This window comes from Rissa tridactyla, chromosome 1 (genome assembly GCF_028500815.1).
Source record: "Rissa tridactyla isolate bRisTri1 chromosome 1, bRisTri1.patW.cur.20221130, whole genome shotgun sequence".
Lineage (NCBI taxonomy): Eukaryota > Metazoa > Chordata > Aves > Charadriiformes > Laridae > Rissa > Rissa tridactyla.
This window is the reverse complement of record NC_071466.1, coordinates 110,632,550-110,646,873: the sequence shown is the minus strand read 5'-3', so window position 1 is coordinate 110,646,873 and position 14,324 is coordinate 110,632,550.

Below are 14,324 nucleotides of genomic sequence, written 5' to 3'. Positions count from 1 at the left end.
GGGAGCTGGTTGATATTGCAGCAGCAGCATGTTACAACGTATCAGTGGTATATTACGTTTTTTAAAAAAAGAAGTAAAATTACCACCAAAGGAACATTTTCCATTATAAATATAATCACTGAAAATTTATTTCTTTGTTTAAGCAATTTTTTTTTTAAATTTTTTTTTTCTTTTTATTTGGCAGGTTTTATAACCAATAAACAGTCTAAGTAGTTTCAGTTTTTGTTTAGAGTTGGTTTCAGTGTCTGGCCCTCATATCTTGGCATAGTCCTGTAATGTTTCATCTGTGATCAGAGTTTAAAGCCAAATGAAACACTGTTTTCATTGGAACCATTAGAGAAATCAAGCAAATATTGCCAGTGGGATTAAGTTTTATAAAATATAGATAAGAAATCTGAATGTTTGGCCTAGAGCAACCTGACCTTGTCCCAACAACATTTGCAAATGAGGGCGTGCAAACCAGCTCACAAGGCAGGGTGGGGTGGGGGGAGGAAAAAAAAAGGGGGAAAAAAAAGCCAGGAAGATTGCATTGTTGCCATTTCATGATTTCCAGCTTGAGCAGCTTGAATTCTTAAACCAAGAACCCTTATTGTAGGTAATTAAGCCCACTACCCACCACAATATATAGTGTTTACCACAACTGGCAGCAAATTAGTCTCTTCCAGAGGATGCAAAGCTGTCAAGTCCTTCTGAGTCCCCGAAGTCCTTCCATGGCTGGTGCTCTCTAATGTGAAAGACGGAGACTTGCAGGATCTTGCCTATTCTCAGCTGCTGAGACCAACATACTTCTGTTTCTTCTCGAAATAATTGCTAAAAATCGAACAAAAGGAGAAGTTCAAGCTAGAAGGAGTAAATTACAGCACTTCTTGCAATGTAAGGCTTTCTTTTCTGTCTAAAACCTTTTCCCCTCACTTTACATCATAGCTACAAAAGAAAAAATAAACCAAAACAAACAAACAAACAAAAAAATAAAACAAAAAAAACCCCACCCCAAATTCTATTTTGTGACATTCCTGCAAATGTTTGGATTTACTGATAAAGGATTTCAGTATAGCGGGGCTGGAAATGGTGGGAGTCTTTCCGCCTTCTAAATTTATACATCCTAATTAAATGTTCTTTACTACTCTCTGACAGAACCTGCCTCTACATATTGCCTCTTCGGTGGATGTTGGCTGCTAAACCTAGTTACGTGGAATCATGTCTGAGTTATGTACCTTGGATGGGCTGTGAGAATACTTCCTCAAGTATGCCTCATCCTTTTGATTTCTTATCACTTTTTATCTTGATGAGGTACTTTGAATGGTACTTCAAGGGGAGCAAAAATAAGTCCCTTAATTTAAATATTTCCTTGTGACAGCAAAGTCGAAAGTGCTTCAGATACTTGGATCAGTTCCTCAGATCCATAACAGACTAGAAGTAATACAAAATATTCTGGTCTAAAATCAGAAACTACTTTTTTTTTTCCTTTGGTTCTTTAAATTTTAACTAGCTTAGATTATCAGGCAAATGGAAAAAAAATAGTACAATAGAATTAAAGAAAACTCTCCCGAAACTAATGGTCAAGCACGATGTAATTCATAAATTGCCATGCATAAGAAAGAAAATATTCAATTACAATATATACCAAAAATGAGAGTAAGAGTGCGATCTTTAAAGATGAAACTTTATTTATGATATAACTTAAAAACCTAGCTATGGTTCACATTTTTTCAAAAGAAAAATCATTATTTTTTCCAAAATCAAAATGTTGTCTCCATTCAATAGTTGACAATACACGATAGTAGAATCCAAGAGATGATGCATCACCAAACCAAACTACAGCCTGTTATCTATGTAATGAAGCATGGTATTTTCAAAGTTTCATTTTTGCTGGATTTCTGAAAATTATTCTTTATTAAATACAAAATCCGCGTAAGACATCATTTTGTTTCAGCTCTGTAGAATGGAAGTGGTTTTTCATTGTAAAAGAAACAAAATGGTGATAAAGTCTCCAATAAAACTAATAATAGAATTTGAAGCCTCTGCTTCCAACAAAAACTGATGACCCAGACAGCACCACTGTCTCTTGCCTATATGCTGGTGGGGCACATAGTTTTGCTTCTTTGGCACGCTCAAGCCCGGAAAGACCGTGGCTGCTCCCAGGGATGGACCTGGGCAGAGGCATCACTCAGAGGAGAGGGAAATGGGTGCTTGCCAACAGCAATATCTTGCATGCTGAGTTCGGGTCAGCATCAGCACTCCAGAGGCAGTCAGGCTGAGTGATGCTCACCTTTGCAGTCGCCTTTCTAGTTGGCCCAAACATCTTTGCGTCTCCTGAATGCTTGTTTGGGGTTTGGACAAATGTCACTGTGGAAGTCTTCTGGGGTAGATACAGCAGCTTGAACAATGAGTTTTCTCAGGTGCCGTAGCAGAGCTTTGACAGTCACGCTTGGCCAGGGTGGCGCTTCATCTGAGCAAGGAGATTCTTTTTAATCTTTAAAATGTACACTTTATTTTTAAAAGCGTGATGGGAGAACTCACTTATTTATTAAACAGTGAATTATAGGCTGTATGGTTGCCACCTTAATCACTCATATCTAATCATTCTTACTAGCTCCATGGGTGTGACCTTTTCTAAAATAATTTCCATGCGGTAATAGCAATAAGATACTTTAGGCAGTGCATTTCTGGGAATCATTGCACTTCTCAGGTGACTGAAGTCACTCATTCTTCGTCCTCATGCTTCACAACACATCTGAGGCATGAAATTATTCCCTTCCAGTGTGATGCCTTCTCCTACTCTTATTGCTTAAATGATTTTTAAGGATTAGTGTGTTAAAAGCATTGTGAGAAATTCAGGGGGGGAAAAAAAGAGAAGATAATATTTTGCATTAAAGTTATCAACCTGATCCACATTTCAGTAATTTTATTCCAATTGTGAGAGCCTGGGTCTAATAGGCATCCATGGTATGTGCTAGCAAAAACATGGAGGGCACAGTGTCTTTCTTGGCAGTGTGCTGTAAACAAAAAATTGTGTCATATATAGTAGAAACTACCAGAATTGACGAGGTTTTTTTATTTACAAGAATAAGTAGTAATGCATTTCTCTGTCCCTTGGTGGGTGTTGCCAGCTGTCTCCTGTATGCAGGTACCATTCTTTGTTCCCAGAATTTGATGCATTCATATATGATTTCTCTCTAAATCGTTACACTATATCTTGATTGATTTGTAGACAGAATACGAATTCTCTTGAGACAAATGTATCAATCATTACCATTTTAAATTGTAATATTTTTTCAGAAGATGTTTTTTTGCCATTAAGATTTGAGAACAAAAGGCTGGAGTTTTAACATTTGTTGCAATACTGACAAGCTACAAGAGCCACCCTTGGGGTTTTTTTCCCATATTAGCATCTAGTTGCAATATGAGTAAACTGCATTTGTTTCATGTTCTCTACAAAACAATGTGTACGCAATCACAGAAACACAGCTTCTTTGAATTTATTTTGCGGTGAGCGAGGACTGTAAAAGGCCAGTGTGAATTTTTGCTGGAGGACTAGAGAAGTAACCCTTCTTTTGGGGTCCAAAAGCTCTCTAAAGCCAATGTCTGGAAAATGATGTATTTTACTGAGTCATCAATTAGTATAAGTCCTTACTTACAAAGCTCTGGTGAGCACTGCTCTCAAGATTAAAGTTATATACATATCTGCATGCTCTGATGAATAAAAATTTTAGCTGCTTCCATTTCTACCTCAGTGACAAACTTCATATGTTGCAAGAAAATGCTAGAGCTATTAATAAAAATAAAAGATCTCTTCGATACCCAAGGCTGCATCACCAACCCAACTGTTTCTTAGTTTGAAATCATGTACATATGTAATCAAATATTTATCAGTAATACCGTACAGCATCAAATGCAGCAAAAATGATTTTACGCTCTCATACAATCCATCATTCTCATACACCTAGCAAATACCATGCGATAGGTAATATACAATATATGTTGTATATAGGGTCTGTTTAAAAAGTAATTTTTCCTAAAAAATATGTTGTTCCTCTTTAGTTTTTCTCTTCGCTCTCCTGCTGTATCCAGTCTCAAAACACTTTCATATACCAGGTAAAAATGGCAAAAATGAGGTGAGAAAACATGATTGCTTTTCTGTTTTACCAAGTAATTGCGTTCATTAAAATTAGGATTTGTCTCCCCTCCTTATTTGATACGACATGGAAATCTTTATAACTTGTATTTTATCTATCTTGTATACGTAAGACATGATCCCTGATCTGCTAATGACATTTTTCCTCACAAGAGAGATGAAAAATATAATCCTCAGCATCAGCAAACTGGCCTTTTGCTTCTCACAGATGAGAGAGAACATCCCAGAAAAGGCAAGCTAACACAGCTTATATGTACAGTGAGTTTTATACATATGCTGTGTCTTATGCAGATAACATGATAATAATTTCTTGCAGAATAAAGTATTTAATTAAGGAAAAGGAGAATTGTCAAAGTTGTTTTAAGTTTGGTCTCCGAGTTAACGCATCAGATTCCTTTATGGGAGTCTCACTGAAAATTTCGTGATGGTTTGTTTGAGACAACTGCTGCTGTCAGTTCTGCTCCCAGTGGGCAAATACATTGACTTTTACCAATAGTGAAGGGACTGGGAAATAAATAGCATACAGGGAATAGGTTCTCAAGAAGCAAGGAAGAGATAAGGCTCATCCAGAAAGGGCCAGAGTGGTATTTGCAACATCATTTTGCTCATTTCCGATTAATTTTTGAACAAATACAAAAGTCATAACTGTAGGCATATGAAGTAGCCTGTTTGTGAACAGCAGACTCCCTGAATTTCAGGCAAATCGTATGGTTGTGTCTTTTCAGAAATGTTCATCTTTTTTAACTCACTGGTTTTGAAAAGTAATCCATCCTGCTTATGGTTCAGAAAGCGAATGGAGTCGTTACCAGAAAATATTCTTTGTCTGATGTGCTCAGCCTGAATATCAGGAATAGATAGTAACGAGAAACTTCACAGTCTCTCTGGTCCCACCCTGCTGACCTTAATGGTTTAGATGGCTTGTAAAGGACTTTCATCTTCTAGGTCCAAGCTGAATGGCAATTCTAAATATCTAAACACTGTGAATCCAAATTCTGTGCCTCTTCCTGCTCTGAATGTCCATCGTATTCAATATGCTGAGGGTTGCAGCGTTAGGAAATGAATGCAATCCCATATAGCTAAGTGGTTAGTTTCTGTACTCACCTGGGAGAGGGTTGGGAGAGATGTACATGTGTTTCACATCTGCTGGTTTCTGGAATTTTGATGCAGTGGTCTTTGGCTTGTTCTTTGCCCATTCGTATTGTACCTATTTAAGCCCCAGATGTGAACAAGAAAAATTAATTTCTTCCTATCCCATCTTTTAATACCGTCAGATGAGTATGAATCTCAGCTCTCTGGAATATATTACATTGATTTTTTATTTTGTTTAATGATCATTAATACTTCTATGGCTCTGAATATATGCATAGTTTTATTTTAGGCTTTTCACAGTATATTGCATCTCCTGGGACATGAATTTTCTGCATGTCATTTTATAATCAATAACTGTTGTTATTTACATTTTCTTCCTGGCCATTTTTGTGTAATATGCTATCCTTTTTATTATTCCTAGCTAGAAAATGCCAGCGTAATTTTATTTGGAACAGCTGACATTTTGATAGAGAAAAATACTTAGTTAAGTATTTTTAAATTATTCTTGGTTTGTTTTTCTTTTCTTCCTAATACCAGATATCACCTTTGATTAATAACAATCATATATAGGCTTTGTTCCTCTTATCTGGGTGTCAGCAGTAATTGGAATCCATATCCATATCCTACCTTGCAATCATGCTGCAAAAGGCCAATAAATTCCCGCTGAGTGTGTTACTTGTTAAATTTAGTGCATTACATTCAGGGTAATGAATAAAAGCAGTGGGCCGTTACTGTCTGGTTGGCAGAGGAGGAGTAAGAACAGCCAGACTCCCCTGAGGCCCCGAGCAGGCTTAAAACTGTGACAGGCAGAATCAAGGGACTCCCTAAGCATCACCGTTCAGTTTGTCTCCCTTAATTTCCTCTTCTACAAAGATTTTAGAGGAAATGGAAGGAGGTGAGGTAATCTTCTACAGACATACAAAATACACTGGGCTTGTATACCAGTACTCCCTAGTGTGGATTCTCTTCTAGGCAAGTATATTTAAAAGTAATATATCTGTGTTAAGCGTTCAGCTGATGACAGGTTTGTTTGCTTTAAGAGATGCATGTATCATATATATATATATAGTATAATGTAGTTTTTATGTGTGTGTATATATATTTATAAAAACTATACACATAAAAGTATGATTATGACCAACCCCTGTTAACCCTCTGTTGGATTGCTGACTGATAGAAATAAAATCTGACTTCTGTCTTGGATGTCTGAGTGTTCGTTTGGCTGACACAGAAATACCTGTGTGTCCCTAACCGTGGTGAGAAACAAACTGTACTTCAGTTCTGAATGTGGACCTGCTAAATTCTCAAATTTCTGTTCCTCCTGGTATGCAAATTTACAGTGCTAAAGTTACGAAAAATCAGTTTTTATGGAATAACTGAATTATAATTAGTTAGACACAGAATAGAGTTTCAGTGAAAGAATACACAAACCTATTTTGATGAGGCTGGTAAGGAATTTCTTACTCCTTCTGCAACCTCCTTTGGATTTTTCTGTGTCTCTGGACAGAGAGAGCATGTGAGCTCCCTTATCTTGAAAGAGAGACTGGTTTGGGCCCTTCCCATGCCTGTGCAGGCTCCAAAGTTAGGATTGAAGAGAGCCTTACGTGCCCCACACTTACCTGTGCCAGAGGGAAATGATGTGTCCAGGGGACCCATCATCTCACCTACAGTTGGAAAGATGCTTTGGAGGCTTTCCCTCTCACCCCTACACCAGTTCCTTTGGGAGAACTCAAAAGGCTGTCGAGGATGATCATGTATTTTCTGGGCCTATGAAACTATGATTTTTGGCAGGATTTGGGCTTTTTCTGAAGCTGCACTCCTTTCTGGGACACCTGTCAGGGCCAAAAATCTCAGCAAATCTCCTGAACTGGAAATACTGAGTAGCAAATTAATTATGCAAGCATGTATCGCGTAGATCCCAAGTAACTACATGTTTTATTTTCAAGTGAACTAAAATCCAAAAAAACAGAACAAAATTAGGGGGGAGATCTTATCTCTGCTGCAGTCAGAGGCAGAAATTTTAGTTCTTCAGGATATTATCAGTGTGGAGTTGCCTATTGAGTCCTTCTGAAGTAATACATATTTTTTTTGACAGTAAAGAAAAAGTCTCCCTCTTATCCTTCAAGAGCAGGGGCAGATTTTCAAACTTACAGAGGAAGCATAGGCTCTTTGGATTAAATCCACCACGGGCTTCAGGTTATCTACTTCTTCTAACTGTTCCTGCCTGTAAACATCTAGAGTTAAAATTCAGATCTTCAAATTGTCCATTAAATCGATTGAGACTAGCCTCAAAGTACTCAAAGTCTATATGTACTTGCATTTTCATCAGTAAAGCTGTTTATATGACTACAGCTCTACTTCTGAACATATTTTGATTGTGTTGAACAAGTAGCCAACTCAGCCAATTTTGGGAACTACAAAATGGGTGGTTTTTTATGTGTATCCCCTGCAAACCCTGTTTTGATATGCACAGCACACCCAAGTAAGGAGACTTCTGCAAAACAAAGGCAGAAGGTGGGGTGGTGGGGAAACATCAAGCTCATTGTGTCCATGGGTAGCGCTCTGAGGGTCCTGCACAAATGCTCTGGGAGAGCGTGGGGCTTCAGGCAACATGGCGAAACTCCCAGCAAAACTGCAGCCAGTGGAGATGCATGGGCAAACGGCACTTACTTCAGTTTCACCTCTTATTGGAGTTTAATTTTCGTAGTTTTAGTAATATTGTAGTTCAATATTTGCTGAAATGATTTGTTTCACAGTGAGAAAAATTTTAATAAGAAGAAAACCTGATGGAAGAAGATAAACTATGCAGGCCTTCAGCCTCCATATCTTCGTGTAAGATGTATAAGAGTGTTTCTTTCTTTAAGGTTTTGAAGAGTCTACGTTTAAAGTCAGATTTATTTGTTTTATAAAACAACAGACATGGGATAGTTGTACTCTGGGATTGGACTGTATATTCAATACAAGAAGTATCTGTGTTTGACAGTTCTGAACTAGGAAAGGCTTCTCTCACCAGAGGGAAGAACAAGATCCTCATAGTACAAGGTACTACATCAGCCCAGGTTGATAGAGTTTAACATTAACCTTTCCCAATATGAAAAGCAGTATTTTGTTTTAGAAAATGGTAATGTTTTGGTATGGGTGATCTCATACAAAATGAAATATTTGGTGTGATCTGATGTTTTGAGTTAGAACGTGTCTCGTGCTGCTGCTAGGAAAAACTCTTTCCTGAAAATGCCCTGTTTATTATCCTAACCTTACAACATATCCTGGTTCTGTCTGGCAATCACATTAAAACTTCAAATGACAAATCAACATTTTAAAACACAAACACACGTGCGCATACGTATGGAGCATCCAAATAGAGAGAGGTTTTAAGATCAGTTCTTTAGGAGGATAGTTCTGGCTTCTGACGTGGTGTTGTGGGAAGTCTCCTAAGTAGTTTACATTTCATTAGGGAATTCAAACAGATCCTCGATTCTCTCCTTGTTGAACTGGAAAATACTGCAGATGAGTCCAGGTCCTCCAAAGAAATCCTTCTGAATCCTCACAGAAAGTAGGCTAGGAATACCTGCTAAATTCTGAATATCTCCACATGTTTGAGAGCTCCGGTCCCTGATCTCGGGTCAGGCAGTGGTTTTGCTCTCTGCCAAGCATTGACATTTGTTGTTGATGGATTTTTATTTCACCTTCTCATGTTCAACATTCCTTTGAGCTGGAACATTTAGTTTAAGGTTGTCTGGGTGCCATGGATAGAATCATCTTTAATCTTCTTACCATCAGAAACTCTGCAGGAGCAGATCCAGGTGCAATGCATGTTGACTGGCTAGAAGTGTTTCGTATCAACTCATTAATTTTTCAGAAGGTTTGTGGGTTTTGTTTTTCTTTTAATCTGTGCTGTTTCTTGCATCTCTACCTTTTTTCCATTGCTCTGGGGGCAAAATAAAATATGGCAACAATGTTGAATGTAAAAGTTCTATGTAAATATGTTGATTCGTTTAAACACCCATTATCTGACATGAGGACTTCATGTTTCTCAAGTATTTACTTTACTTTCTGGACAATGTGCGCCAGTGAGGTCTATATAAGTAGAGCCAAACCAATGTATCTGGAGAAGTAATCAACCCTAGTACTGTATTTGTGTCCTTTCCAAAAAAACCAAGTCTGTTGCTTCTACTGCCAAGATCTGGCAGGTAGCTTTGAGAAGATTAATGGGCCTGGTGATTGTTGTTATTGGTTCCTTTTTTCCCCTTCCTACCCCTAAACTATTACATTCCAAATGCTTTTTTACTGAATAGCCCGGATGTACTGAAAACAAAGCAGACTAGCATACGGGATGTTGTGATCTGAACATGTATTTGTTTATAACTTATGTTCTTCAAGGTACTGGGGCAACACAGGCCAACTCGAGGGATGAAAATCAGCTGTCCTTTCAGAGGCAGTCTATCAGTCATATGAAGGTTATTTTGGACCTGCCAATATGGTAATGGATTTGCTGGAAGTTGACTCACTTGCCGCTATTGAAGGTGGAGTTGAAGTCACTGGCAAGTCTCATGTGTTAGTTCTTCATTTCTAACTTGCTTTGATCAACTAACATTGCTGCCAAGATGAGGTCAGATTGTTCTTATCATCAGCTTTTCTTCTTAATTTGGTGGTTGGTTACCAACTCTGTTCTAAATACTCTGGAGTATTTTCTCCTATGAAAGCCTTTGTGCGATAGGGTCACAGTGTGGGAAAAAATAGATGAAGTCATATTATTTGGATCCTAGTTGAAAAAAATACCCAGTGACCTGTGTTCTGTTTCTTGTTAAAAACTAAGATGAACAAATATGCACTGAACCAGTAAATAGGTCTGTGCAAGTTCATCTTCTATTTCAGTATAATTTTTTGCATCGCCTCTTGGTGTGGTGGAAAAAGACTTTGGTCTTCTGGAAGCTTTTATGTAAGCATATTTCCCAGGCCACATGAAGATGTGTCTGTGGCTACTGGCTGAATAGTTTAAAAAGTAGTGCACCAAAACAGGTGGAGATATACTCTGTGTTTTTTTAAATAAGTGCATGTTTCTGGGTACTTTTCTTTTCCACCAAGCTTTACATATTCAAATCATTAAAGGAAAGTCTTCAAAACTTCAGTTAATAGCTCCCAGAGCATGGTATCTTACCATTTGAAGAAGGATCTTCTTCAAACTTTTGTCTTGAAATTCACACAAAGCTAGTAATGTCTGTTGTTTCATTATTATTACTTCTGAATCCGGTGGAATTCTCTATTTTTTTGTTATTTACTCTGTATCAGGGCCATGAGTAGGCCTTAAGGGCCCTGAGTAGGCCCACCTGGAGCCCTCATCTGTGAACCCACCACTTATATATGAGTTCATGCCCTTACTATGGTGACTCTCTTGCAGTCTGGAGAACTTACTTTTGATGCTAAGTTTTGGCCTATCAAAAGGATTCTAAGGGAAGCGCTACCCTCCACAGAGGGTGGTGGGTACAGCTGTTTGAGGGGAGGGTCTTTAGCAAGGGGGGTTTGACAGCCTGTTCAGAGGTCTTGTCTGCAAAATATTTTAATCTCTAAGAACTTGTCTGTGGAAAAGCGTGGTTTTCTCTGTAGGTGCTTTTGTTAAGGTCTGTAGAAGTGCTATGTGTTCCATTGTTCTTGTATACTAATCTGTGAGTCCTTTATGGAGAAAAAAGGAAGGAAAATATCCTCCTATTTTATTTAGTATTTCTTCCCTTTTTTTTAGTGGAAGTTTAGGACAATATATGGAATTGGTAGTGGCATGCTCTATTCTAAACAGCTTGTTTTTTTGTTGCAAACTTATTTTTTCCATTAAATATAGACTTTGAGGTATTTTAGAAAAATAGGAAAATAATAATTAATTTTGTTTATGAGATTATCTGATAGAAGTCTGAAAATGCAAAACAGAAGGGATCAAACAGGGAATGCAAATGAAAAAGGGAGACATTTTAATAACTCAAAGGATTGCTGTTATCTTAGGGCAAGTTAAATTGTCCCTTAAGAAATTTAAATACAAGTTAGTGTAGTTATGGACTTGTTATCCCTTACTAAAGAGTCTAATGAGTTTATCAAATGAAAATAACATAGGCAAGGGTTAGGAAAGGACTCTCAATAATGGATCATGTAGATTGTCCCAGCCTGTGACATAAGAAAAGATGAAAATCCTCCCCCTAAAGAAGCAATATTTGGAAGAACCAATGCCCCCTGACTGAGTAAACTGGGAAAGGAAAATGTCAAAGATGAGGCTTGTGAAAACCTTTATCTGCAAGAGGACCTAAATACACCTTGGAATATTAAATCAGCCTATGGCTGTAGAGGCTGATCTGGAGAGTCCCGATATGGGTTTTGCTGGACTGGAAAATTTGAGGTGTTGAATGGCTCCTGGCTGAGCAGAAAAAGCACAAATATGGTTTTTGGTTACCTATAAAATCATTGTTGTTGATGCTACTAATGATTCCTCTTCCAGCTGGTGAGGAAGAGAAAGAACACAGCACAGGAAAATAAGAGCTAGTTGTGGTTTTTATGCCTGTCTCAAAAGGAAGTGGATGTTTTAGCAAGAAGGGGAAAAGAACTGAACTGGTCTTTCTGAAAATTATAAATATAGAATAATAAAAAAGAATGACTAAAAGCTAGGGCAATTCTTTGTGTGAGAGACTCTTATTAAAAGATGGATTTGTCTAAGCCCAGGTCTCATAGTAGATTTACTTTCAAAGCAGGAAAGCGAGTCCAAAAATCGGGTGCAACTGTGACAAAGATTTTCCATTTCCCTTGGACATGCCAGGCATCATCTCCGTGTGTAGGTAAGTGGTATTTTAATTAGTAGGCAGTGTGTGTCAGTAGTGTCTCTAACAAAATGCTACAAGCAAATGCACATCAGTATAAGCCTAGTTGGAATGTGTGCTTACAATTTATTTATACTATCTATCATTACAATGATGGTATGTGAATATATAATGGAAACTATAATTTATCTCTCAAAGATAACTGTATAGAGGGAGTTTGCAGGATAAGAAGGTTAATTAAAGAGAAGAAGAACAATATAGATATCAAGTTTTGATCTGTGAATCTAAAAGTTTGTTTATAATAGGAAATACCATGATAGAGTTGGCTAGACTTGGGACAGCTTTTTGGCCTAATTTTTTTTTTCTTCTGGCCGAAGAGCTTGCTCAAAGAGGGAAGCAGAGTTGAACTGGAAATCAGTCTTGGAACAGGAAGCTTAGAGTTTTTGCAAGAGCTCTATAATGTTTCTTCATAACAGACAAGGAGATGAGTTGTTTGATTACTCGATTGTGAGAAGATTGTTAATGCGGTTGCTTTATATTTGCTTCTTAAGCTATGACTGGCCTTGTGGAAATCTGAGTGAGGCTACCCACCAACTTGAAATGTGAAGATTATGTCACGGGAAATATCAAACACTTATATCAAACACCTGGCAGAAGTAATCTGCTCAACATGACTTTATTATCCTGACACTTTAAATTATAATAACATATGCTCAGCTTTAGATCTGGATAAATAATATTGCAAGTTCAAATGTCTTCCAGTATTTTTTCCTGATGAAAATATCTAAAGCTATGAGGGATGCTACTAGTGAAGCCTAGATGATATCTCAAACATGTAGTAGTAGTTGTTCACTACCACATCCCTCATTGTGGCATTGCAAGTGTAACCAAAAACTCCGCTCTTATGTGGTGTGGATGAGGGGATGTATTTCATTTCCAAGGTTATCATGCTGTATTCCAGAGACACAAATGATCTGCTGAGCAATTGCTGTACATACAGATAGAGCTGTCTGATGATGTAGTGAAGATTTACTCCTGTTGTCCAGATTCTGAAAACATTAAAGAATAACTAAAACTGTATGGAATAAGTTCCTCAACATCTTGTTGAGGTGTATTCCTGCCCTCCACGCCCCAGTACTTAAAGTGGGCTTATAAGAAAGATGGGCACAAACCTTTTAGCAGGGCCTAGTGTGATAGGACAAGGGGTAATGGTTTTAAACTAAAAGAGGGTAGATTCAGACTAACCATAGGGAAGAAACTCTTTACTGTGAGGGTGGTTGGATTGGACTCTGAGCAACCTGATCTAGTTGAAGATGTCCCTGCTCATTGTTGGGGGGTTGGACTACATGATCTTTAAAGGTCCCTTCCAACCTAAACTATTCTATGATTTGGGAGAGTACCCCAATCATGAGACAGTATTTTCTTGAAGCTGTGTTGTATGCTGTCAGTGTTTGAGGATTCTACTCCATTAGAAGATGATGGACCATTTTGAAGACTATCCATATTCAAATGAAAGATTCTTAAACATTTATGACTCAGTCAGAGGCCAGAAAGCTATGTTTGAAACTTTCAGCATCCACACTGAAGTGAGAAACAACACCTCAACTGGAACCTACTCAGCTGGCAATGGATTTCAAACGTAGTTTGGCTGATATAGTCCAGACTCTACAAAAGAATAGTGAGAAATATCAAAAGAATGGGTTTAGATCCAAAGTTTACTGCCAATATACTGCATTGACAGCAAAAACCAGAATCAAGAGACAAATCTTGAGACAAATTCTTGAGTTAAATAAGAAATGGGGAAGGGTATAGCCGCCTATCAGGTTTGCACTTCTTCAAAATTGGTGGATAAGTTGATGAAAATAATTGGTAAAGGGTGTGTGTTTGCCTGGTGAGTGAAAGGGAGAGAATAAGTGAGCAAGTTTAAAAGGCAATATAATCAGCTAGTCATATTGGGGGGAATAATGGAGATTTTAACAGAATGAAAGAAGAGGAAAGTATGAAAGAACAAAACAGTAGAAATGGACTCCCACTTGCTGACTATTATGGCAAAGCAAAGAGCAGTACTGAAATATGTAATTCACAGTATATGTCAATAAAGAAAATTAAGAAAGAATAAGAACTAAGGCTCCGGTGAGGATACACAAACACAATGCTAGCTTTCTGCATTTGCAGATGGAAACCACCTCCTCCATACAGGACTGCTTCACATCCCATAGGTTAGCACTTCAGAATACCAAATGCCTTATACAGACCATAAGCTACCGGAAGACTCTCCTCTCTGAAGTACGTTACAAATGCAAATG